The 27,075-nt window shown below is 37.8% G+C and overlaps 2 long non-coding RNA genes across 2 annotated transcripts in view; both read left to right on the top strand.

Moving 5' to 3' along the window:
* Window positions 1–27,075, top strand: part of LOC123329968 — a 152,984-nt gene that overhangs the window by 78,983 nt on the left and 46,926 nt on the right. The gene's annotated exons all lie outside the window — the stretch shown is intronic.
* Window positions 22,790–23,841, top strand: LOC123329967. Its single transcript, XR_006545610.1, has 2 exons — window positions 22,790–22,922; window positions 23,679–23,841. It is a non-coding gene; the product is annotated as an uncharacterized LOC123329967 (long non-coding RNA).

Here is a 27,075-nt window from a genome sequence, read left to right on the forward strand (position 1 = left end):
GTTCTTGGTATTCATTTTCTCTATGCCAGGATCTCCTCCATACCTCTTAGTTTTTGTTTTTAAACACAGTTTCCTGTTTTGAGGTGTGACCCTATTCAGGGATCTCATGCTCTTAGATATACCCAACTGGATGCGGAATTCTGGAGAAGGGCAAGGAGACATAAGAAGGCCTTCTTAAAGGAACAATTCAAAGAAATAAAGCAAAACAATAGAATGGGAAAGAATTTCCAGGAGAAATGTCAACAACCTCAGATGTGCACTCAGATGATACCACTCTAATAGCAGAAAGCAAAGAGGAACTAAAGAGCCTCTTGATGAGTATGAAAGAGGAGAGTTAATAATCTGTCTTAAAACTCAGCGTTCAAATATCATGGCTTCTGGTCCCATCACTTCATGGCAAATAGGGAAAAAGTGAAAGCAGTGACAGATTTTATTTTCCTGGGCTCCAAAATCACTGCAGATGGTGACTGCAGTCATGAAATTAAAAAGCACTTGCTCCTTGAAAGAAAAGTTACGACAAACCTAGACAGCATATTAAAAACAAGAGACATCACTTTGCTTACAAAAGTCTATATAGTCAAGGCTATGTTTTTTTCAGTACGGTTTTTCATACATGAATGCGAGAGTTGGACCATAAAGAAGTTTGAACGCCAAAAAATTGATGCTTTCGAATTGTGGTGCTGGAAAAGACTCTTGAGTGTCCCTTGGACAGCAAGGAAACAAAACCAGTCAATCTTAAAGGGAATCAATCCTGAACATTCATTGGAAGAATTGATGCTGAAGCTCCAATCTTTGGCCACCCGATGTGAAGGGCTGACTCACAGAAAAATATCTTAATGCTGGGAAAGATCAAAGGCAAAAGGATAAGGGGTCCACGGAGCATGAGATAGTTAGATAGCATCAGTGATTCAGTAGACATGAATTTGAGCAAATTGGAAGGTAGAAAAGGACAGAGGAGCCTGGTGCGCTACAGTCCGTGGTGTCTCAAAGAGTCAAACACGATTTAGCAACTGAACAACAACAAAGATGTTCTTAGGACCCTTCCAAGGTGTATAAAACAGGTGTCCATCCCTTTCGAAACCTTCCAGTCCTCTATCCTTTGAGTATCAAGCAGAAGAGTCATCTAGTTCTTCTCTTTTCCTTCAAACACTTATCTTTCTCTTCTTGCACAAAATATTGTCCTTGTGATGTCAGCTTTTGAAAAACAGAGGCCTATTAATCTTCCCCTAAAAAAGAAACTCCAGATTTGGAAAACTGAGGTGAATTTAATGTAGCATGCTCTCTTCAGATCCACACAATTGAGAACAAAAGAGAATTATTATTCTGATTGATTGTTGCACAATTATACACCATTCTCTGATAACACTAGTGGAGGTTTTATTCTTTGTCTTCCTTCGCCTTCTCTTCTTTTTATTGCTAATACAGTATTGTATCCTATAAGGTAGCCTGATAATTTTCTTGAATCTGTCTACTCTCCATCTCTCAGGGAACTCACAAAGATTAAAATATCTCCTATCTCACCAGGATTACTACAGGATATCTACCTATCTCACTCTTATCTGCTAGATTTTTTCTTCAGAGAGGGAGGTGATTTTAAAATGCAAATCTCCTTTATTGCCATTGTTCCACCTGCCCGCATACCCTTTTATTGAACTTTATTTTTTTAAATTTAAAAGCTTTACATTTATTTTAGTGTTTTAATTGAAATATAGTTGTTCCACAGTGACTCGGGTGTGTAGCAAAGTGATGTTATACATCTGTATAGATTCTTCTCCATTGTAAGTTAAGATATTGAATGTAGCTCCCTATGCTATACAGTAGATCCTTGTGGTTTATCTATTTTACACATATAATAGTGTGTATCTGGGGATTCCCTTGCGGGTCAGATGGTAAGGAATCAGCTTGCAGTGTAGGAGACCAGGGTTTGATCCCAGGTTGGGAAGATCCCGTCTTCCCTGGTAGCTCAGTTGGTAAAGAACCCACCTGCAATGCAGGAGACCTGGGTTTGATCCCTGGGTTGGGAAGATCTCCTGGAGAAGAGAAAGGCCACCCACTCCAGTATTCTGGCCTGGAGAATTCCATGGACTATGTATAGTCCATAGGGTCACAAAGAGTCAGACATAACTGAGTGACTCGCACTTCACTTCACTTTGGGAAGATCCCCTAATGAAGGAAATGACAACCCACTCCAGTATTCTGGCCATGGGAAATCCCATGGACAGAGGAGCCTGGAAGGCTGCAGTTCATGGGGTCACAAAGAGTATCTGTTAAACCCAGATTCCCAACTCATCCCTCCTTACCCTTTTTCACCTTTGATAATGATGTTTTCTATGTCCGTAAGTCCATTTCAAGTTGTAAACAAGTTCATTTATGTATCATTTTTTTTGATTCTACATAAAAGTGACACCCTATGATGATTGTCTTTTTTTGTTAGACTTATTTTGCTTAGCATGATCATCTCTAGGTTGACCCATGTTGCTACAAATAGCATCATTTCATTCTCTTTTAATGGTTGAGCAATATTACTGTGTGTGTGTGTGTGTCTGTGTGTGTATGTCTGTGTATGGACACTAAGGTTGCTTCCATACCTTAGCAATTGTAAACAATGCTGCTGTGAACACTGAGGTGCATGTATCTTTTCAAAATAGTGTTTTTATTTCTACCTGAAACTCAGGAGTAGAATTGCTGGATCATATGACAATTCTATGTTTAGTTTTTTGAGAAACCTCCAAATTATTTTCCACAGTAGCTGTACCTATTTACGTTCTCACAATGTGAGACAGTTCCTTTTTTCCACATCCTTACCAGAATTTGTTATTCATAAATTTTTTGATGCTAGCAATTTCACAGATATGAGGTGATATCCTTTGTTTTTTTTTAAGACATCTTTTTTAATTAATTAATTAATTTTTTACTTTACAATATTGTATTGGTTTTGCCATACATCAACATGCATCTGCCATGGTGTACACGTGTTCTTTTTAAAATTAATTAATTTATTTTGTTTTTGGCCATGGGTCTTCATGGCAGTACACAGGCTCTTTGTTGTTATGTGGAGGTTTTCTCTAGTAGGAGTGAGCAAGGGATAGTTTCTAGCTGCTTTGGGCAGACATTGCTGTGGTTTTTCTTGTTGTGGATCACAGGTTCTAGGATGCTCAGGCTTCAGTAGTTATGGCACATGGTGGTAGCATGCAGTTGGGTGGTGGTGCATGGACTTATTTGCCTGCAGCATCTAAGACTTTATTTCCTGGACCAGGTATCCAGCCTGTGTCCCCTGCATTGGTATGTGGATTCACAACCACTGAGCCACCAGGGAAGTCCCTCATTGTGGTTTTGATTTGCATTTTTCTAATAATTAGTGATGCTAAGCATCTTTGCAGTGCCTGCTGGCCATTTATCACTTCTCTGGAGAAATGTCTATTCAGTTTTTCTGCTCATTTTTTAGATTTTTTAAATATTGAGTTGTATGAGCTGTTTATATATGTTGGGTATTAACCCTTTATTGGTCATATGATTTGCAAATATCTTTCCATTCAGTAGGTTGTGTTTTCATTTTGTCATGATTTCCTTTGCTATACAAGCTTTTAAGTTTAAATAAATCTCATTTTTAAATTATATATACATATAATTATATATATATATATATATACACACACACACACATATCATATCATTTGTTTCCTTTTTCTTTAGGTGACAGATCAAAAAAAAATATTGTGATTTATGTCAGAGTGTTCTGCCTATATTTTCCTCTAGAAGTTTTATGGCATATCCTCTTACATTTAGGTCTTTACCATTTGGGTTTACTTTCATATATAGTGTTAGAGAATGTTCTAATTTCATTATTTTACATGTAACTATCCAGTTTTCCTGGTGCACGCAAGGTTTGTTTGAGCATTTGAGCATCTCTGGCGAGTACGGGGTTTGATTCTAAATGCGATTTCACCCCTCCTACCATCTTACTGGGGCTTCTCCTTTGCCCTTGGACATGGGTATTTTCTTAAAGTTGCTGATAGACAGAGTGCCTGAAGAACTATGGACAGAGGTTAGTGACATTGTATAGGAGGCAGTGATCAAGACTATCCCCAAGAAAAATAAATGCAAAAAGGCAAAATGGTTCTCTGAGGAGGCCTTACAAATAGCTGAGAAAAGAGGAGAAGCCAAAGGCAAAGGAAAGATATACCCGTTTGAATGCATATTTCCAAAGACTTGCAAGGAGAGATAAAGTCTTCCTCAGTGATCAATGCAAAGAAATAGAGGAAAACGATAGAATGGGAAGGACTAAAGATATCTTCAAGAAAATTAGAAATACCAAGGGAACATTTCATGCAAAGTTGGGCACAATAAAGGACAGAAATGGTATGGATCTAACAGAAGCAGAAGATATTAAGAGGAGGTGGCAAGAATACACTGAACTATACAAAGGTCTTCATGACTCAGATAATCACAATGGTGTGATCACTGACCTAGAGCCAGACATTCTGGAATGTCAAGTCAAGTGAGCCTTAGGAAATATCACTATAAAAAAGCCAGTAGAGGTGATGGAATTCCAGTTGAGCTATTTCAAATCCTAAAAGATGATTCTGTGAAAGTGCTGCACTCAATATGCCAGCAAATTTGGAAAACTCAGCAATGGCCACAGGACTGGAAAAGGTCAGTTTTCATTCCAATCCCAAAGAAAGGCAAAGCCAAAGAATGATCAAACTACCACATGATTGCACTCCTCTCACACACTAGCAGAGTAATGCTCAAAATTCTCCAAGCCAGGCTTCAACAGTACATGAACCATGAGCTTCCAGATGTTCAAGCTGGATTTAGAAATGGCAGAGGAACCAGAGATCAAATTGCCAACATCCATTGGATCATCGCAAAAGTGAGAGAGTTCCAGAAAACATCCCCCCCCCAAAAAAAAGTAGATGTTTTTTATTTGTCTTTATTGAATATGCCAAAGCCTTTGACTGTGTGGATCACAACAAACAGTGGAAAATTCTTAAAGAGATGTGACTACCAGATGATCTCACCTGCCTCCTGAGAAATCTATCTGCAGGTCAGGAAGCAACAGTTAGAACTGGACATGGAAAAACGGACTGGTTCTAAATCGGGAAAGGAGTACATTAAGGTTGTACATTGTCACCCTGCTTATTTAACTTATATACAGAGTACATCATGAGAAATGCTGGACTGGATGAAGCACAAGCTGGAATCAAGATTGCTGGGAGAAATATCAATAACCTCATATATGCAGGTGACACCACCCTTATGGCAGAAAGTGAAGAGGAAATAAAAAGCCTCTTGATGAAAATGAAAGAGGAGAGTGAAGAAGTTGGCTTAAAGCTCAACATTCAGAAAACTAAGATCATGGCATCTGGTCCCATCCCTTCATGGCAAATAGATGGGGAAACAGTGAAAAGAGTGAGAGACTTTATTTTTTTGCATTCCAAAATCACTGCAGATGGTCACTGCAGCCATGAAATTAAAAGACGCTTGCTCCTTGGAAGAAAAGTTATGATCAATCTAGACAGCATATTAAAAGCAGAGACATTACTTTGCCAACAAAGGTCCGTTTAGTCAAAGCTATGGTTATTTCAGTAGTCATGTATGGATGGGAGATTTGGACTATAAAGAAAGCTGAGCACAGAAGAATTGATCCTTTTGAAGTGTGGTGTTAGAGAAGACTCTTGTGTCTCCCTTGGACTGCAAGGAGATCCAACCAGTCCATCCTGAAGGAAACCAGTCCTGAATATTTCACTGGAAGGACTGGTGCTAAAGCTGAAACTCCTATACTTTGGCCACCTGTTGTGAAGAACTGACTCATTAGAAAAGACCTTGATGCTGGGAAAGATTAAAGGCAGTAGGAGAAGGGGATGACAGAGGATGATATGGTTGGGTGGCATCGTGACTCAGTGAACATCAGTTTGAGTAAACTCTGGGAGTTGATGGACAGGGAAGCCTGGCATACTACAGTCTTTGGGGTCACAGAGTCAGACACGACTGAGTGACTGAACTGTACTGAACTGATCCAGTTTTCCCAGCATCGCATATTGAAGAGACTTTTTTCCATTGTATATTTTCACCTCTTTTTGTCGCAAATTGACCACAGGTGCATGGGTTTATTTCTGGGATTTCTATCCTCTTCCATCAATCTTATGGGTGTGCCAGTACCATACTGTTTTGATTACTGTAGCTTTGCTGTATAGTCTGAAGTCAGGGATCCAGATTCCTCCATTTCTGTTCTTCCTCATGTTTATTTTGGTTTAGGGATCGCTTGTGTTTCCATACACATTTTTATTTATTTTTTTGTCCCAGTTTTTTGAAAAATACCATTGGTAATCTGAAAGAAATTGCATTGAATCTGTAGATTTCCTTTTATAATATGGTCACTTTAATAATACTGTTTTTTTTTTTTTTCAATCCTGCAGCACAGTATATTGTTCCATTTGTTTGTGTCATCTTTGATTTCTTTCATCTCCATCATTTAATTTTCAAAGTACAGGATTTTGCCTCTCTTTGTATATTTATACCTAAGTATTATTTGATGGATGTGAGTCTGAGTGAACTCCGGGAGTTGGTGATGGACAGGGAGGCCTGGCGTGCTGTGATTCATGGGGTCACAAAGAGTCGGACAGGACTGAGCGACTGATCTGATCTGACCTGATCTGATTATTTTGATGTGATAGTAAATGGGATTGTTTCCTTAATTTCTCATTTCTGACATTTTGTTGTTAGCATAAAGACATACAACAGATTTATGTGTATTAATTTTGTATCTTGCAACTTGACCAAACTCACTGATGAGCTTTACTCGTTTTCTGGTAGCAATTTTTTTTTTTTTTTTTCCTATATATGGTACCATGTTGCCTGGAAACAGTGACAGTTTTACTTCTTCCTTTTCAATTTGGATTGTTTTGTTTCTTTTTCTTCTTTCTTTGCTCTGTCTAGGACTTCCAAAACTGTGTTGCATAAAGGCCAGAGTGAGCATCCTTGTCTTATTTATGATCTTTAGAGGGAATGCTTTTGGTTTCTCACTTAGTTGTGGGTTTTTAATATATAGTCTTTATTTTGTTGAGATAAGTTCCCCCCATACCTACTTTCTGGAGAATTTTTTAATCATAAATAGGTATTTAATTTTATCAGAAGTGTTTTCTGAATCTATTGACATGATCCTATGGCTTTTATTCTTCAGTTTGCTAATGTAGTGTATCACATTGGTTGTGCAGGTATTGAAAACTCCTTACATCCCTAAGATAAGTCCCACTTGATTATGGCGTACGATCCTTTATTCTATCATTAGACTTAGTTTGCAAGTATTTTGTTGAGGATTTTTGCATCTATATTCACCAGTGATATTGACCTACAGTTTCTTTTGTTTTTGTAATAATATCTTTGTCTGTTTTTGGTACAAGGTGATGGCGGTCTCATAGAATGATTTCAGAAGTGTTCCTTCCTCTGCAATTTTTTGGAATAGTTTCAGAAATATAGGCATTAACTCTTCTCTGAAAGTTTGGTATAATTCTCCCATGAAGTCTTCTAGTCCTGGACTTTTGTTTACGGGGAGTTTTTAAATTACTGATTTAATTTCAGTGCTGACAGCTGGTCTGTTCAGATTTTTTTGTGTCTTCCTGGTTTAGTCTTAGGAGATCACCTTTCTAAGAATTAATCCATTTCTTCTAAGTTGTCCATTTTATTAGTGTACAGTTGCTTGTGGTAGTCTCTCATGATCCTCTGTTTCTGTGTGTATGTTGCAAGTTCTCCTTTTTCATTCCTGATTTTACTGACTTGAGCCCTATATCTTTTTTTTTTGTTGATGAGTCTGGCTAAAGGTTTATCAATTTTGTTTATCTTTTCAAAGAACCAGCTTTTAGTTTCATTAACTTGTTTTCATATAGTTTAAATCTCTATTTTATTTTTGATCTGAACTTTATGATTTCCTTCCTTCTAACTTTAGGTTTTGTTCTTCAAAGATTAAAGTTTTAAGTTTAGGTTGTTTATTTGAAAATTTTCATTGCCTTATATATTGAGGAGCTCCCATGTTGGGACTATATATATTTACAATTATTATATCTTGTTGGATTGATCCCTTGATCATTATGTAGTGTCCTTCTTTGTTTCTTATAACAATCTTATTTTTTTTTTAATTTTATTTTATTTTTAAACTTAACATAACTGTATTAGATTTGCCAAATATCAAAATGAATCCGCCACAGGTATACATGTGTTCCCCATCCTGAACCCTCCTCCCTCCTCCCTCCCCATTCCATCCCTCTGGGTCGTCCCAGTGCACCAGCCCCAAGCATCCAGTATCGTGCATTTTTAAGTTGATTTTTCTGGTATAAGTATTGCTCCTCCATCTTTCTTTTGATTTCCATTTGCAAGGAATATCTTTTCCTGTCTTCTCACTTTCAGTTTATTTGGATCTAAGGTGAGTCTTTTGTAGATAGCATAAATATGGGTTTTGGTGGTGGTTTGTTTTTTTTTCCTGTCCATTCAGCCAGTCTGTATCTTTTGGTGGAGTACTTAGACCATATTATATTTTACATCTAATTGTTTTGCATATCCCTTAACTGCTTACTATGGATGCAGCTGATTTTATTACTTGTGTCTTTTAAACTCCCTATGAGTTTGTATCTAGATGATTTCCTTCCTTCACTGTGTGTTTACCAATGAGCTTCTTCCTTCTGTAATTTTATTGCTTCTAGTTGGGGTCTTTTATTTTTGCCTAGAGAATTTCCTTTAACATTTATTATAAAGCCACTTTGGTGGTGCTGCATTCTTTTAGCTTCTCCTTGTATGTTAAAATTTTGATTTTTCCATCAAATCTGAATGAGAATCTTACTACATATTCTTTGTTGTAGATTTTTCCCTTTCATCACTTTAAATATCAATATATCATGCCACTCCCTTCTGGTGTGCAGACTTTATGCTGAAAAATCAGCTGGTAACCTTATGGGAGTTCCTTTGCATGTTACTTGATGTATTTCCCTTGCTGATTTTAGTAGTCTTTCATTAGCTTTAATTTTTGTTATTTTGATTACAGTGTATCTTGATATATTTCTCTTTGAGCTAATTCTGTAAAGGACTCTGCTTCCTGGTCGTAGGTGACTGTTTCCTTTCTCAGGTTAGGGAGGTTTTCAGCTATTATATTTTCTTGGGCCTTTTCTCTGTCTATCCTCCTTCTTGGACCCTTATAATGCAAATATTAGTGCAAAGATGTTGTTCCAAAGATCCCTAAACTGTCCTCATTTCTTTTCATTCTTGTTTTTATCCTGTGGCAGTGAGTTCCACTACTCTGTCTTTGAACTTACTGATCCACCTGAGTCATTCAGTTTACTATTGATTCCTTTGTGTGTATTTTTCATTTCAAGTATTGTATTTTTCATTTCTTTGGCTGTTCTTTATATATTCTCTTTGTTAAAAATTTCTTATTTCTCACTCTGTGCATCCAACCTCCTTCTGACTTCTTTGTTCATCTTTAAGATCATTACTCTGAACTCTTTGTTGGGTAGATCGCCTATCTCCATTTCACTTCATTCTGGAGTTCTATCTTGATCCTTAATCTGGAACATACTTCTCTACTGCCTCTTTTTGTCTAAGTTACTATTTGCAGTTTTAAGGATGTGGTAGGTTTGTTACATTTCTTGACCTTGGAGAAGTGGCCCTCTGAAGGAGGCATCCTGTGCACCCCAACAGTGTACTCTTGTCACCCAAGTTATATGGTGTTCCCTCTAAGAGGGATGAGTGTGTCCTTCTGTTGTGTGGGCTGACTGTGGGCAGTCTGGTTGGTCCCTAGTCTATCCCTGGTCCCAAGGCTGAGTTCTGCCTTGTGTGGATGCTGCTGTCTTCTGTTTAGTAGGGCCTAGTCATGAGGTGGCCGGTTGTGGAATTATACTGGGCCCCAGTGCTAGTGCTGGCTCATTGGTGGGTGAAATCAGGGTCTCAAGAGACTCTTGACTGTTGCCCACCCATTGGCAGATAAATCCATATCCTGGGTTTACTGCCAGACCATTGGCAGGCAGAGCTGGTTCCTGATACAGCTGGATATGGGTTCTTGAGTGCCCAGAAAGTTTCATTAGCATGCTAGTGGCCAAGGCCCTCACCCAGATATTCACAGGGTAGAGTCTGGCCTGTGATGTAGGATTGTAGTTTTCTTGGTCGGTGTCTGCCCCTGGTGTTTGAGGCTGATCTAGGGACTCATGCAGGCTTTCTGGCAGAAAAGGCTGGTGCCTGTCCACTGATATGTAGAGCTGGATGTTGGCCTTTGGTGGTGGAGCTGTGTCAAGGCTCATGTCCAGAGGTGACTATGGGCTCTGTGGTCTTTAGGCAGCCTGAGTGCTGATGGCTGGGGCTGTGTCCCCACCCAGTTAGTCATTTGGCTTGAGGCATCCTAGCACTGAATCCTACAGACTGAGGAGTGAGCCAGGTCTTGGCATTATTGATCCAAGATGTAGGCTGCCAGGAATGTCCGTGCAGCAGTGTTCCCTGATGCATCTGACATCAGTGTCTGTGTCTCTGGGGTGATCCACAGCTGTCACCCCTCCCTCCCCTCTCAGGAGACTCTGGCCTGGGCCCTTACCAAATTGCTTCTTTTACCTTTGGTCCTGGTATGTGTGAGATTTTGTTTGCACCCTCTAAGATTGGTTGCACCCTTTAAGATTGGGTGCAACTATTTCCAGTGCAACTATTTCCCCCAGCTCTGTGGGGCTTCTGCAATCAAGCCCATGCTGGCCTTGAAAGTCAAACCTTCTAGGCCCTCACCTTCCCAGTGCCTGAAACCCATGGCAGGGAGCCTGACATGGGGCTCTAAATACTCACTCCTGTGAGACAACCTCTGCCATATAAAATGGCCCCCAGTTTGTGGGCAGCCCATTCTGAGTCTGTTTCTCCTACCTGTCTTGTGGGTCGTTCCTTCTTTATGTCTTTAGTTGTAGGTTTCACTGTTTTTCTCTGATGTTTGTTCTGAAGATAGTTGTGATTTTGGTGTGCCCAGGAGAGTAGGTGATCTCAGGGTCTTTCTACTCGCTAAATTTGCTGCTTTCTCCTCTTGAAGACCTTTAAATGGCTTCTCATTTCTCTAACAATAAAGCCCAACACTTTAGCCTATAAGATCCTGGCAGAGTCAACCCTTCTCTAATCCCCCCAACTAATTTTGCACCTACACCACTTTGTTTTCTGGACTTAGCAACATTGCCTTCATTCACTGTCCCCTTGGTTCTTAGACCCTGGTGCCTCCCAAACATCTTCCAGTTTTCACCCCACCACACTCATACAAAGGGTTCTTTCACTTGCTGTTGCTTCTTCTTGGAAGCCCATTTCCCTTTTACACAGATGCCTTCTATTTCTTCTCCATATTTTATTTGAATTATTTCCCTGATCTTTTTTTTCAAAATTCCTGCTCCCTCTGCATGCATGCTCAGTCGCGTCCAGCTGTTTCTGGTCCCATTGACTACAGCCTGCCAGGCTTCTTTATCCATGGGATTTCCCAGACAAGAATACTGGAGTGGGTTGCCATTGTCTTCTCCAGGTGATCTTCCCAACCTAGGGATCAATCCCACGTCTCCTGCATCTCCTGCTCTGGCAGGTAGATTCTTTATCACTAGTTTCACCTGGAAAGCCTCTTTTCAAAATTAAAGCTTCCCTATCGTAACCACTCCTCCACAGACTACATCAACATTCATTTTAATAATTATTTTAATGTATTTGTTTGATGTCTGTCTTCAGACAGAATTTCACCTTCATGAAAGCACAGCTCTGTAAGATTTTGTTTATACACTATAAAATATAGTTTCTGGTATTTTGTAGGCAGTGAGTAAATATTTGCTAAAAGAATACTCATATCCAAGTACTGTAGTTAACTAGAGTGATTATTTATAGTTATAGTTGTGGTTTCTTTTTTTCTTTCCTTTTTCTTCTTGTGAGACTGGAGTGTGGAATAATTTGGAGTAAGTAAAAAAGGAGAACAAGCATTCACACATTATAGGGAAAGTCCTAAAGACTATTATTAAGATTTTATTCTTTCTTTCATAAAGTACAAAAGTAAAATTGAAAGGAAAAAAAAAGTAGTTTTAGTACACACATGCAAAACCAATACAATATTGTAAAGTAAATATATATATATATATATATAAAATAAAGAACAAAAGAGGCAAACAGAAAAAAAAACTATTTACTAAAAATCTATTTTTTAATTAAAAAAAATTCAGAAGTTACTATTTTTGTGTAAATTTTCATTATTTCAGAGTATAGTTGATTTACTATCTGAGTCACCAGAGAAGCCCTTTTTGGGGCTTCCCAGGTGGCACTCAGAGAAGGCAATGGCTCCCCACTCCAGTACTCTTGCCTGGAAAAATCCCATGGACAAAGGAGCCTGGTAGGCTGCAGTCCATGGGGTCATGAAGAGTCGGGCACGACTGAGCAACTTCACTTTCAGTTTTCACTTTCATGCATTGGAGAAGGAAATGGCAACCCACTCCAGTGTTCTTGCCTGGAGAATCCCAGGGACGGGGGAGCCTGGTGGGCTGCCGTCTGTGGGGTTGCACAGAGTCGGACACGACTGAAGTGACTTAGCAGCAGTAGCAGCCGGTGGCACTAGTGGTAAAGAACCTGCCTACCAATTCTGGAGAAACAAGAAACAGTGGGTTTGATCTCTGGGTCAGGAAGATCCCCTGGAGGAGGGCATGGCAACCCACTCTAGTATTCTTGCATGGAGAATTCCATGGACAGAGGAGCCTGTGGGCTATAGTCCATAGCGTCACAAAGAATCAGACACAACTGAAGCAGTGTGCATGCACACACACACACGTATGCAGAGGAGAGTGTCTATTTATAATGTTGTGTTACTTTCAGGTGTACAGCAAAATGATTCAGTTATACATATGCAGATGGTCTTATCTAGATCCTTTTTTTTTTTTTTTCATAAAGAACTAACCATTTTGTCTTCCCTGGTGGTTCAGTGGTAGAGAATCCACCTGCCAATGCAGAGGACACAGGTTCAATCCCTGATCCAGGGAGATCCCACATGTCATGGAGTGACTGAGCCTGTGTGCCACAACTATTGAGCCTGTATTCTAGAGCCCAGGAGCTGCAACTGTGAAAGCCCACGCCACCTGGAGCCGGTGGTCAACAACAAGAGAAGCCACTGCAATGAACAGCCTATGCACTGCAACTGGAGAGGAGCCAGCACTTGCCACAGTTAGAGAAAAGCCCACACAGCAATGAACCCAGTACAACCCAAAATAAATAAATCATTAAAAACCCAACCACCTTATTTATTTATTCATTTTGGACACACAACACAGTGTACAGACTCTTCCTCAACCAGGGATACAAACTGTGTCCCCTGCAGTGAAGGTGGAAAGTGGAGTCTAAACCACTGGACCACCCAGGTGGGTCCCCCCTCCCTTTTAATTTTTTTTTTTAAATAAAGAATATGCTCTTTTATTTATTTTAGATTATTTTATCATATAGGTTATTCCTGAATACTGAGTAGAGTTCCCTGTTGGAACCAACAAGGTTCCAAAACCAACAAGGTTTTCTACATTATATGTAGCAGTATGGTTGGCTTTCTACATTATATATAGTAGCATGTGTGTGTTGGTTTCCTATATTATATAAAGTAGTATGTGTATGTTCATCCCAAACTCCTGATTTTTCCTCACCCTGATATTTCCCTTTGGGTAACCATAAGTTTGTTTTTGGTATCTGTAAGTGTGTTTCTGTTTGTAAATAAGTTCATTTGTTTTATTTAAAAAAGACTCCACGTGAGTGGTGTCATCTGATACTTGTCTTTACCTGTCTGACTTAGTATGATAATCTCTAGGTTCATTAATGTTGCTGCAAATGCAAGAGGTTTCTCTGAATTAGTTTTATATCCTGCAACTTTACCAAATTCATTAAGTTCTAATAGTTTTCTGGTGCCATCTTTACAACTGTCTATGTACAGTATCATACCATCTGCAAATAGTGACAGTTTTACTTCTTTTCCAATTTTGATTCATTTTCTTTCTTTTTCTTCTCTGGTTGCTGTGGCTAGGACTTCCTAAACTATGATGAATATAAGTGGCAACAATGGACATACTTGCCTTGTTATTGACCTTAGTGGGACTGCTTCCAGCTTTTCACCCTTGAGAATCATGTTAGCTGTGGATTTGTCATATATGTCCTTTATTATGTTGAGGTGAGTTCACTCTATGGCCACTCTCTGGAGAGTTTTCATCATAAATTGGTGTTGAGTTTTGTCAAAAGCCTTCTGCGCAACTATGGAGATGTTCATATGGCTTTTATTTTTCACTTTGTTAATGTGTGATGTATCACATGATTGATTTATGCATATTAAAAGTCTTGTATCCTAGGGATAAATCCCACTTGATCATGTTGTATGATCCTTTTAAGGTATTGTTGGATTCAATTTGCTAGTTTTTTGTTGAGGATTTTTTGCATCTATGTTCATTAGTGATATTAGCTTCTAATGTTCTTTCTTGTGTGATTATCTTTGTCTGTTTTTGGTATCAGGGTGCTGGTGGCCTCACAGAATGAGCTTGAGAGTATTCCTTTCTCTGAAATTTTTTGAATGGGTTTCAGAAGGATAGGTGTTAACTCTTTCGTAAATTTGATAGAATTTACTTGTGAAGGCATCTGGTACAGGACTTAATGCTGGAAATTTTTTAATCACAGTTTCAACTTAAGTACTTGTGATTGGTCTGCTCATAACTCCAGTTTATTTCTACTTCAATCTTGGAAGATTTCATCTTTCTAAGAAGTTCTCCATTTTTTTTTTTTTCTATCTTGTCCATTTTATTGGCATATAGTTTCCTGTAGTACTCTACTATGGCCCTTTGTATTTCTGCGGTGTCAGTTATAACTTATCCTTCTTCCAGTTTTAATGATTTGAGCCTTCTTTTTATTTTGTTGAGTCTAAATAAAGGTTTATCAGTTTTGTTTATCTTCTCAAAGTATGAGCTTTTAGTTTCATCGATCTTTGCTATTATTTTATTCAGCTTATTTATGTGTGCTCAATCTTTATGCTTTCTTCCCTTCTATTGAAAGTAGAAGTGAAAGTTCCTCAGTCATGTCTGACTCTGCAACCCCATGGACTATACAGACCATGGAATTCTCCAGAATACTGGAGTGGGTAGCCATTCCTTTCTCCAGGGGATCTTCCCAATGCAGGGATAGAACCCAGGTCTCCCACATTGCAGGCAGATTCTTTACCAGGTGAGACACAAGGGAAGCCCCACCCTTCTATTAATACTAACTTTAGGCTTTGTTCTTCTTTCTGTAGTTGCTTTAGGTGTACGTTTAGATCGTTTGAGATTTTTCTTGATTTCCTGAGATAAGATTTTAGTGCTATAAACTTCTCCCTGGTGGCTCAGCAGGAAAAGAAACCTCCTGTAAAGTGAGAGACCTGGGTTTGGTTCCTGGATTTGGAAGATACCCCGGAGAAATGAAAGGCTACCCATTCCAGTATTCTGGCCTGGAGAATTTCATGGACTGTATAGTCCATGCGGTCGCAAAGAGTCAGACATGACTGAGCCACTTTCACTTAGAACTGCTTTTCCTGTGTCCCATAGATTTCACACTGTCATGTCTGTAGGTATTTTTTGTTTTCCTTAGTGATCCATTGGTTGTTTATTAACATACTGTTTAGTTGCCACAATTTGTGTTTGTGTATTTTACAGGTTATTTTTGTAGGTGATTTCTAATGTCATAGTGGTGGTTGGAACCATGCTTGATAATGTTTCAATTTTCTTAAATTAATCAAAGCTTGAGTTGTACCCCAAGATGCGATGTATCCTAGGCAGATGTGCTGTGTGTGCTCAGATGCTCAGTCATGTCTGACTATTTGCAACCCCATGGACTGTAGCCCACTAGGCTCCTCTGTCCATGGGATTTCCCAGGCAAGAATACTGGAGTGGATTGGCATTTCCTTCTCCAGGGGGGTCTTCCGAATCCAGGGATGGAAACCCACACCTCTGGCATTGGCAAGCAGATTCTTCAGTGCTAAGCCACCAGGGAAGCCCATAGCACTCTGTATATGTACAAGATTGTTTTAAGTTGCTGATGTTTTAAGTTTCTGGTGTACAGCAGAGTGATTCAGTTATATACTAATAATATTTTATATATTAATTTTGTATTCTTTCCCATTATGGTTTATTATAAGATATTGACTATAGTTCACCATAGGAGACATACAGGAGCACCTGTATAGGTGCTATACAGGAGACATTGTACATTGCAGCATTTAAAAAAAAAATTCCTCAGTAATAATAGTGATTAAAGACATTATGAAATATGCATATAGTAGAATGACATATATCTGGAAAACAAAAGCAGAAGCTCTTAATTCTTTAGTATGAAAATATCTTCCACATCTTTGTAAATAAAACAAATTACAGAAAATGTATATAGCATACTACGAATTTTGCAAAAATTGAGAAAAATGGTATATATCTATATCTGCATTGGCTCCCATATATAACAAAATTATCCAGAAGATAAATAAAAATGAGTAATATGTGTTATCAAAATTATGGTGAACACAGATTAGAAAGAAGACTTTTTACTGAATATGTACTCATATCTTTTTTGTCATGTGAATTCATCATCTGCTAATTAAAACACAAAAATCTGTTGATTCTAGAATCATAACCATAGTTTCACCTGACTAATTCTCAGTGGGCCACATTACCTGTATATTTTTTTTTTGTTTTCTTTGGCTTATAACCTTACTACAGATAGGAGTGCTATCTGCCGCGATATTTATGCAGTATTTCCCATGCATATATGTTTCATGTATATTTAAATAAATTGAATTGAACTGGTTTTCTTCATATATAAACATCTCATTTTCTCTTCTCATTCTCTTAAAGTAAACCAAAGTTTATCCAAATATGTAACTTCTGAACTACCATTCTTCTTTAACCCCAGATATATCATGTGTATAGATCTATTGGCCTCATTATTTTAATTACCTTGATTCACATATATGCTCCATAAAATATTACCTCTTCTAGATCTAGTTATATTATTGCTTTAGAAAATGCTTACATCACAAAATGCAGCATTTTATTCCCTTATCAACATTGAAATATAAACGTTAAATGTTATACAAAATAACAAATTATCCTAAGAATTTTAATGCAGTTGTTTTGTACTTGTGGAAATTAGGCTCATATTAAGCTGTTACCATGTCAAGACTCTGTATATAGATTTTTTCTTTGTTTGGGCCTATTGTAAATACTCAAGACATATAAACAAAACCATATTAAATATAAATATATAAAGCATATCCTAGTCAATTTTAAATGAGTTTTATTTATAAAACTTGAGGGATTTATAGAACCACTTGTTTCTTTTAATGAGTAATAAGAACTAAGATTTCACTATACTGAAGATAAAACCAAGGGGCCAACCAATTAGATAAGGACAAAATTAAAGGTCCTCTTGGGTTTATCTCCCAGATATATGCCATCTAATTCAAATAGATTTAAGAGTCATTTTAACTTTATTTGAAAAGTAGAATTTATCAAGTTCTGGCCTTCATATTCTAAGTGCAGAGACCTATCGATGTCTGTCTCTTGGCTACCCTCTTTGTAATAAATGTGGGCTTGATGTATAATGAAAACCAGCTGAGTAGTTCAAGGTACAGATGACTTCTTTTCTTCTTATTCCAACTAAGATTGGTCTTACTCTTCATAATCTCTCACAGCTGCCAAAAATCTATTTTATCTTTGCATGAGGTGAGGTTTCCATTAACAACCATTAGAGTAGCAGAGGTCAGATGTCCAGTGTCAGATGTGCTACTAAAAAGAGGTCCTGAGCAAAGAAAGTGTCTACTGAGAGGGGGTAAAAATCATTCCAAAATCTTTGGAACTCATAAAGGTGCTTTGTTCTTTCATATTTCCCTTGCCTTTATTGTTGACAAGATAATTTGGGGGAGAAAAAAGAAATGAGAATTTATGTGAGAATTCATCAATTATGGTTACTGTAAAGAGATTGAATTAGAGCTTGACTCACAAAATTTTGCCTATTGGATTGCTAATATCTTCAGTTTACAAGCTATAATGATGCTATCTCTGGTTGTAAATATTATTGGTTATTTCAAAACCTGGTCATATTGGAAGATTCTCTGGTTCAACTCATAATAAAGACATCAGTGGAGGCAACAAGAACCCTCATTCTTGTTGAATAAAAAGCTAAATTTGGGTGGAAAAATAACTCTTAGTATAAAGTGAAAGAAAGGGGAAGTCAGTCAAGTCTGACTCTTTGCAACCCCATGGACTAAACAGTCCATGGAAATCTCCAGGCCAGAATACTGGAATGGGTAGCCTTTCCCTTCTCCAGGGGATCTTCCCAACCCAGGGATCCAACCCAGATCTCTGGATTCTTTACCAGCTGAGCCACAAGGGAAGCTCAACTCTTAGTTATAAATGCCTAAGTTAAGAAACTAACATTCCTAAGAGTATAAATACATATGTAGATATCATTATCATTTCATTCATTCATATATTGTTCTATTCATCCAGTATATTCTATTCCACATATACATTATTATTTATTGAGTGTCTACTATGTATAAGATCTACCAAATCAGAATTTCTAGAGAGAGGTCCAGGTTTAATTCTATAATTAAATTCCAGTTGATTGTGATTCACAGACAGATTTTAAGTAATAATCTTAAAAGCGTAGCCCAAGCTTCAATCAGGCAAGCCAAATATAATTCATTTTATTATGGGACTGAATAAAAATAAAGCTAGAAACTTATAGTACCTGAATTTGATATTGAGACCTCAAAATATCACTATATGGTCTACCAAGATGTCTTCCCATAGATATTTCATAACCATATCAATTTCCATATATTCATAAATAGAATCTGGTTTGGTTTTTTTTTTCTTTTTGGCTGAAACTTTTCTTTTTGTATTTAATATCGTGGTAAATCAGTGAATAACCAATGGTGAATCATTGATTATTGGGTGACTGATTTTCACATGTGAAAAGAGTTCCATAGGAACCTAGTGGTCACTCCAGACCCAAAGAATATATTCGAGAATTTTGTAGCTTTACAGCAACTTTTTTCCAACCCCATTCACTTCTTTTTTTCCCCCTATAATTTCAATATTGATATGTTGAAAAAAAAATCTCTTATTTTCTACAAGTGAATCAAGGTAAATATATGGACTCAGTCTGCCATCTTGAAGCAGTAGTCTCTATAATCATGTTCTGTTTTCTAGCCATTGAAGTACAATCAAAAATATAACTTAAATTACATTAAGTTGCAAATTCAATATGTGCAGCCTTCCTTGTTTTATGATTTTATGGAAAATCTATGTTGCAGTAAAACTTGCTTTATAGAAAATCCTGGTTCTTTTTTTTTTGAATTTTTATGTAAAGTTTACTATCTTAGAAAGGGAGAATATCTTAGGAGACTGAAAGTGAAATGTTTGCTATAGGATAAATATACTGTCTTTCTTTATGCTTGTAGATGTGGAATAATTATGAATATTAAAATTAATAAGTCCTTTTGGCATTTTGTGATAGTTTTTCATGTCTTAATCATGTTTAATTGAAAATATTTCGCTTTTCTCCAGGCCAAATGAGTGTTCTTTCCAGAATGAACTCTGTGCCTTCATCTGCTTGCAATAAGCCATGATTCATACTTTTACTAAAGTATAAGAAAGGGTGTGTCTATTGAGAGAGGATAAATCATTTTCTTAATGATCTTACTAAGCAATTATGCCCCATCTGATACTATGTGGTGGAGTATTAAATAGAAAGGTGGACAAACCTAGATATAACTCATCTTTTGGCTATCTGCAGTCTGTGTGGCCTATATTTTCTTTAATTTTTCTGATCTCACTCAGTGTATAAATGGAAAATCATTAGAATTTCAAAGGTATTTTTTCCCAATGATTATTAATTTCCTTATTTTCTATAACATAATATACCCCAATGGACAATTATCTAAATATGTGTTCTGTAAGATGAAGTTAATGTTTATACTTATTTTCTACAATGTAATATACCCCAATGGACAGTTATCTAAATATGTGTTCTGTAAGATGAAGTTAATGTTTATACTTAACAGTATATATATTGCTGAGTCAGTTATAAAGCAGATTTACCTTAAGCAATTATTATTGTGTGTTACACATTGCTTCATTTTGCTATGATTAATTACATGGAAATTTTATGAGATAATTATTACCTATTAAAATACAAATGAAATGACATGAGCAATAATTGCCAAGCCTTTGGAAAAAAAGTATCTTTTTTCAGTAATACTACATTTGATTGTTTTGAGATACCTCATCCAAAAATACTCATATTTCAATTAAGGTAAGATTATGCAGTATAGCTCAAAGTGAATATTTTGTGAGTAGCTTGGATTAATATCATGTTTCCCCCAATATTTATCTGAAACTTCTATCAAATCTTAATGTATCACACATTTGTCAGTTGAATAGTTTAGTTCTCTACACTTCATACCCTGGCATTTCATATATAGTATTACTTTTGTTTGTTTTATTTAATTTTCAAGTAATTTGACTGAATTTTGAGGAAAGGTAATGTTACAAAAATATTTGGACAGTTCAAATTGGAATTCCAGCAGTCAAAGAAAAAAATTTAAACCCCAATTAAATGTGATTATGATTTTCATTACTTTGAGTAATTTAATAGCATGATAATCTATTGTTGCAAGTAACATAAAATCATCTCTCACCTAGACTGAACAATAGGACAGTTTACCACCTCACATAGCAAGAATTCTCAGTACTGGGTGATCCAGGATGGTTAATTCAGCAACTTAATATCATTATCAAGAATGCAGGGTTTTTTTTGAGTCTCTTCAGTCTGCTCTTCTGAGTGAGTAACCTTGGCCTCAAGTTGGTGTCTGTCATCTCAGGGTAACTGTCATCCTTTAAGTGGCACAGCAAAGGTAAAACTCTCTACCTCATGTAAAAGGACTCCTTCCTAAATAAGAAGGTAACATATCTCTGAAATTCCCCAGGAGACATTACTTAATATCACCTTGACCTCTAAACAAATCACTGACATGAAAACCGAAAATGTGCGATTGATTTAGAATGATAGGCATTTAAGTCTAAATTATGTAGGAGAGATTGGGCACTTAAAATTGAGGTGAGCCAACATGGATGACCTGGTGGATGGCCCCTTGGTAGGTAATAGCCAATCCTTACTAAAAGAAGAAAGCTGAGTTTCTCCTGTATTCCCCTTTGTTGAATCACATAACCTAAACTAAAATTTTATCTAACACCTCCTCTGATGCTTGACTATTATATATTAATAAAATATTCTAAGATTGGTAATCAAGAATCCATTGAATATCTCCTGTGTCAAATAGCTGGGACTACACGCATATATCTAGATTTAGAAAATAGATTGTGGTATACAAGTCCAGCAACTGGGCAAAATTAGCTCCAAAAGGAAGGGTTCAGGGCATAAAAACAAATATTGATATCTTCACCCCTTTATTTGTTCACTTATTCTTTCATTAATATTTAAGAAGCTTCCCATTCACTATATGCAAGTAATGTATGAAGTGCTAGAGATAAAAACCAAAAAAAAAAAAAAGTCTGATTATGACAGTGCTCTCAAGTTAATCATAACAACCAAGTAAAAACCAAACAAATGAGCAATTACACTACATTGTGATAAATGCTATGGCAAATATATGCAAAATGTGCTATAAAGACATAGAAAGACCATGAAGCTTATTTTAAAAAATATTTATTGGAGTATAATGGATTTACAGTATTATGTTAGTTTCAGGTGTATATCAAAGTGAATCAGTTATACATAGACAAATCACTCTTTTTTAGATTCTATTGCCATGTAAATCATTACAGAGTATTGAGGAGAGCTCCTTGTGTTATAGAGTGGGTCCTCATTAGTTATCTGTTTCTCATATATCAGTCAGTTCAGTCACTCAGTCGTGTCCGACTCTTTGCAACCCTATGAACTGCAGCACACCAGGCCTCCCTGTCCATCACCAACTCCTGGAGTTCACTCAAACTCATGTGCATCAAGTCGGGGATGCCATCCAGCCATCTCATCCTCTGTCGTCCCCTTCTATTCCTGCCCCCAATCCCTCCCAGCATCAGAAACTTTTCCAATGAGTCAACTCTTCACATGAGATGGCCAGACTATTGGAGTTTCAGCTTTAGCATCAGTCCTTCCAAAGAACACCCAGGACTCATGTCCTTTAGAATGGACTGGTTGGATCTCCTTGCTGTCCAAGGAACTCTCAAGTCTTCTCCAACACCATGTAGTATGTATATGCCAGTTTCACTCTCCCAACTTATCCCCCTCACCCTTCCCCCTTTACAACCATATGTCTGTTTTCTACCTCTGTGACTCTATTTCTGTTTTATAAGGGGTTTATTTGTACCATTTTTATGGATTGCATATATACGCAATATCATATTTGTCTTTCTCTGACTTACTTCACTTAGTATGACAATTTCTAGGTCCATCCATGTCACTGCAAATGACATTTTGTTTTCTCTAATGGCTGAGTAATATTCCATTGTATATATGGACCACATCATCGTTATCCATTCTTCTGTCAATTGACATTTAGGTTGCGTCCATGTCCTGCCTACTGTAAATAGCATTTCAATAAACATTGGGTACATGTATCTCTTCAAATTATGGTTTTCTCTTGTATATGCCCAGGAATGGTATTGTGGATCATGTGGTAGCTCTATTTTTCATTCTTTAAGGAACCTCCATACTGTTCTCCATAGTGGCTGTACCAATCTACATCAGTTTCAGAGGTCAACTAGAGCTTCCACCTGCTAGTAAAAGTGCTGTCTATGAAGAATAAGTCTTAATACATGAAAGAGTCAACTTCATGAAATGGCAAGAGAGATGGTGTTGAAAGTAAATGAACCACAGACATAAAGGTGTGTGTATGTTTCTGGTGTGTGTGTGTTATGAAAGAAAGGAAAGGCTGATTTGATTACTAGACTACCTTGATTACTAGACTCAAGGTAGCAAAGAGTTGTAAGTGAAAGACATGAAGTTTGGGTCAAATTATGAATGGCCTTTTCTAGCAGGTCAAGGAGTTTGAAAAAGAACCTTGAAGGCATTAGGAAGTCATTAGAGGATTTTTAGTAGAAAAATGACACTGTTATATTTGCAATTCAAGGTTCATTCTGGCTGAAATGTAGAGGATAAACTGTGGTTGGAAATCAATTAAGAGACTGTTTTCAGTAGCACAAATGAAGAATTAGAACTATCTGAAGCTAGATAGTAGAAGACAGGGAAGTTTGAAAAGAAGGGACCAATTTGAGAAATATTTAAAGATATAATTGACAGAAATATTGTGGGGAAATAATTAAAAATGAGGATGCCAGGAGGCTTGTCAACTTTCTGACTTGGGAGCCTTTCTCAGGAGTACTGTCACTGGTGAGATCAGGATGTCCGGGAGGTAAAGGTTTAATAAGTTATCAAAAATTAATCATACACTCACCACTGCAGTGTATCAGGGAAAGTTAACTTGCTTGACTCTCATATTTCTTCTCTATTTTCTACTATTTGAAAATACAATTCTTTATTTATAATCCATCTGAAATATAGCTTATCAGGGAAAGCATCCTGAAATTTCCCCACGGCCTCCTCAACGTGACTCTCTGGTCCCTATCTTTTCACTCTCCCAGGTAGGACACTCATCACAGCCTGTGGCATACGTTTATCTGGACAACCGACTGTGACCTTCTTAGAGACAAAATACTTTCATATCTATGTTTGAAACTCCTCAATGTCTACCCTCCTCCAAATGCTTGCATATAATAAGCACTCAATAAATGTTTTGTGAATTGAGCCAAGAAACAATATTCTTCATTGAATTCCTTTAAAATGAAAACAATAGATGCTTGGGTCCCACCCCACTGCTGAGTTGAAGGTAAGGTCACTTCTTGCCAGTAGGCTATGACTGACTTTAATTAAACATTTTATACCATTCATCTGCTGCTGGTAACATGTCTTTTAAAACACAGGAAACATTAATCTGCAGATGAATAGGATGAAATCCTTTTACAATATTTTTCTCAGTTACAGGGAGATTATATACTAACCACAATATTTCTGCTCCATTCTAGAATCATAGAAGAATGCATACTATCAATAGACACCTACAGTGAGGGTAATAATGTGCACATGGTACGTTATAACATCCTTATGCTAGCTTCAAAAACTGAGAAAATAAAAAAATAGTGTGGAGAATGTTATGACTTAAACAATACAAGCATGTGCATTAAGTCAGGTCTTTAAAGGACAGATTCCACATGTGGGAAGCATAAGTGAGAGCGCAGTGAGTTTCACTGTGTGGTAACCCCTTACCCTGCTTCATTTGGTTGACCTATATCATTGCACTGTGGGTGTCCACCACTGCTCTCTAGGTGGGAGTGATGGGAAGACGGGAAGGCAGGCAATGTGTTAGGCAGCAAACCTGTAGCAGAGCCGAGGAAGCAGGGATGGCGCAGCTCTTACCATGACCTGTAGGGTAAGTATGCATTGCTCACGTGGGTAGAATTGATTCACCAGCACAGCTATGTCCAAGAACTATCAGGTTGAAGATGATGAAAAAATTGAAGGCAGAGGTGCTAAACAAGCAAATAAGCCTGAAGTGGTTTTGGAGTTGGAGAATGACCAGTCATTCATTTTCTTTTCACCTTTTGCAGACAGGAATCGTGGTGGAGAAACCTTGGAAAGGCAGAAATACTATGAAAAATGTATATTGAGCATTCTGTGACTTTATTTCTCTACTCTCACGTGCCTGATGATTCTCATCTGGGAATACCTTTCCTTTTCTCTGTTTTAGTGAGAAGTGGGTTGGTATGTTTGCATTGTATGATCTGGTATTGATTAACAGTTTCAAACCCTGAAGATAACAACACTCAAGATAACTGAGCTGCCTTCTTCTTCCTTTTTTTTTTTTTTTTTTTTTTAAGATTCTTCTCTGTCTTCCAAATTTTGTGAAATTCTTCTTTGCAATACTCTGGACCCTATTTTAATTCTTACAGTGTTTGTTTAAGGAATATTGGCCATTTCTACCTTATAGTTTCCTTTGCAGTCTAGATTTGTATACAAATTAAATACATGATCTCTTTATCTGAACATTTCACAGGAATCTCAATCTCAGAGTTTTTTGGCACTTACCCTTTTTTCTCTCTCCTCTATATATCATCACAATCACACTTTTTCATCTTCCTCATCTAAACCATTTCCAAATTTTTAATACTTAACTGCAAAAACACACCTTGCTGCTGCTGCTAAGTCGCTTCAGTCATGTCCAATTCTGTGCAACCCCATAGACGGCAGCCCACCAGGCTCTGCCATCCCTGGGATTCTCTAGGCAAGAAAACACACCTTAAATTCATCCATATCTTTCCATATGCTGGCTTTTCTTGCCTGGAATGTTCTCTCAAATTTTCTCTACTAATTTATTTTTATTCTTCAAGTTGCCACTGAAACAGTATCCACACAGATTCTGGACAGTCATCATGGAAAATCAATGCAAATGTCACCCCTGCCATTATTTGCTCTCAGAACACTATTTTATTTTATATATATAAAGTATAAGTTTTTTTGTGCCTAGCTTTCTATAACTGAAGAAAGGTTAAAATTTTACACAACCTCCTCCTTCTGCCTCTGTAACTCAGCTTGCTCCTTGCAAAGTCTGGATCACATAGGTCAGGTAGTCTCAGAAAGTGGGAACTTACAATACTAGGAACTGGAGCTGATCTCACTCACCCTTGACCTGCCCCTGAAAACCTGCTTAATCATGCCTGTTCATGTAAAGGTCAGGCATCCCCCTCCCCATCTTGACTGCTGTTCCTGCATGCACAAAACCCCTTAGTTTAAACCAGCCTGTTAGCAGCTAGTATTGCCCACTCTTTAGTTCAGTTCAGTCGCTCAGTCGTGTCCAACTCTTTGCGACCCCATGAATCACAGCACGTCAGGCCTCCCTGTCCATCACCAATTCCCAGAGTTCACCCAGACTCACGTCCATTGAGTCAGTGATGCCATCCAGCCATCTCATCCTCTGGCATCCCCTTCTCCTCCTGCCCCCAATCCCTCCCAGCATCCGGGTCTTTTCCAATGAGTCAACTCTTTGCATGAGGTGGCCAAAGTACTGGAGTTTCAGCTTTAGCATCATTCCTTCCAAAGAAATCCCAGGGCTTATCTCCTTCAGAATGGACTGGTTGGATCTCCTTGCAGTCCAAGGGACTCTCAAGAGCTTCTCCAACACCACAGTTCAAAAGCATCAATTCTTCAGCGCTCAGCCTTCTTCACAGTCCAACTCTCACATCCATACATGACCACAGGAAAAATCATAGCCTTGACTAGATGGACCTTTGTTGGCAAAGTAATGTCTCTGCTTTTGAATATGCTGTCTGGGTTGGACATAACTTTCCTTCCAAGGAGTAAGCCTCTTTTAATTTCATGGCTGCAGTCACCATCTGCAGTGATTTTGGAGCCCAAAAAAATAGTCTCCCACTGTAGTCTGTCTATAAAAACTCTGTAACCCCTTTGTTCACGGCTCAGAGCTTGGAGTGTTAACCCCTCTGGGTCTGCCGATGTAATAAACCTGAGTTCTCTAACTCTGCAAGGGTGGTGCTTGGTTTCTCGATTGCTGGTTTCTGCAACATAACAACAGGAGTCTCCTCTTGTATCTCTGAACTTTTCACAGTGCTTTGGACACTGCAGGAGACCGATCATCATTTGTAGAATAAGCTAATTTTATAACCTTTCTATATGTAGTTGTTGTTGTTTAGTTGCTAAGTCATACCTGACTTTCTGCAACCCCATGGGCTGTAGCCCACCAGGATCCTCTGTACACGGGACTTTCTAGGCAGTAATACTGGAGTGGGTTGCCATTTCCTACTCCAGGGGATCTTTCTGACCCAGGGATTGAACCCACATCTCCTGCATTGGCAGGCAGATTTTTTACTGCTGAGTGACCAGGGAAGCCCTTTTATATGTACCTGAGCGCCTGCTCACTCACTCAGCTGTGTCCACATTTTGTGACCCCATGAACTGTAGCCTGCTGGT

This window comes from Bubalus bubalis, chromosome 17 (assembly GCF_019923935.1).
Source record: "Bubalus bubalis isolate 160015118507 breed Murrah chromosome 17, NDDB_SH_1, whole genome shotgun sequence".
In the NCBI taxonomy this organism is placed as follows: domain Eukaryota; kingdom Metazoa; phylum Chordata; class Mammalia; order Artiodactyla; family Bovidae; genus Bubalus; species Bubalus bubalis.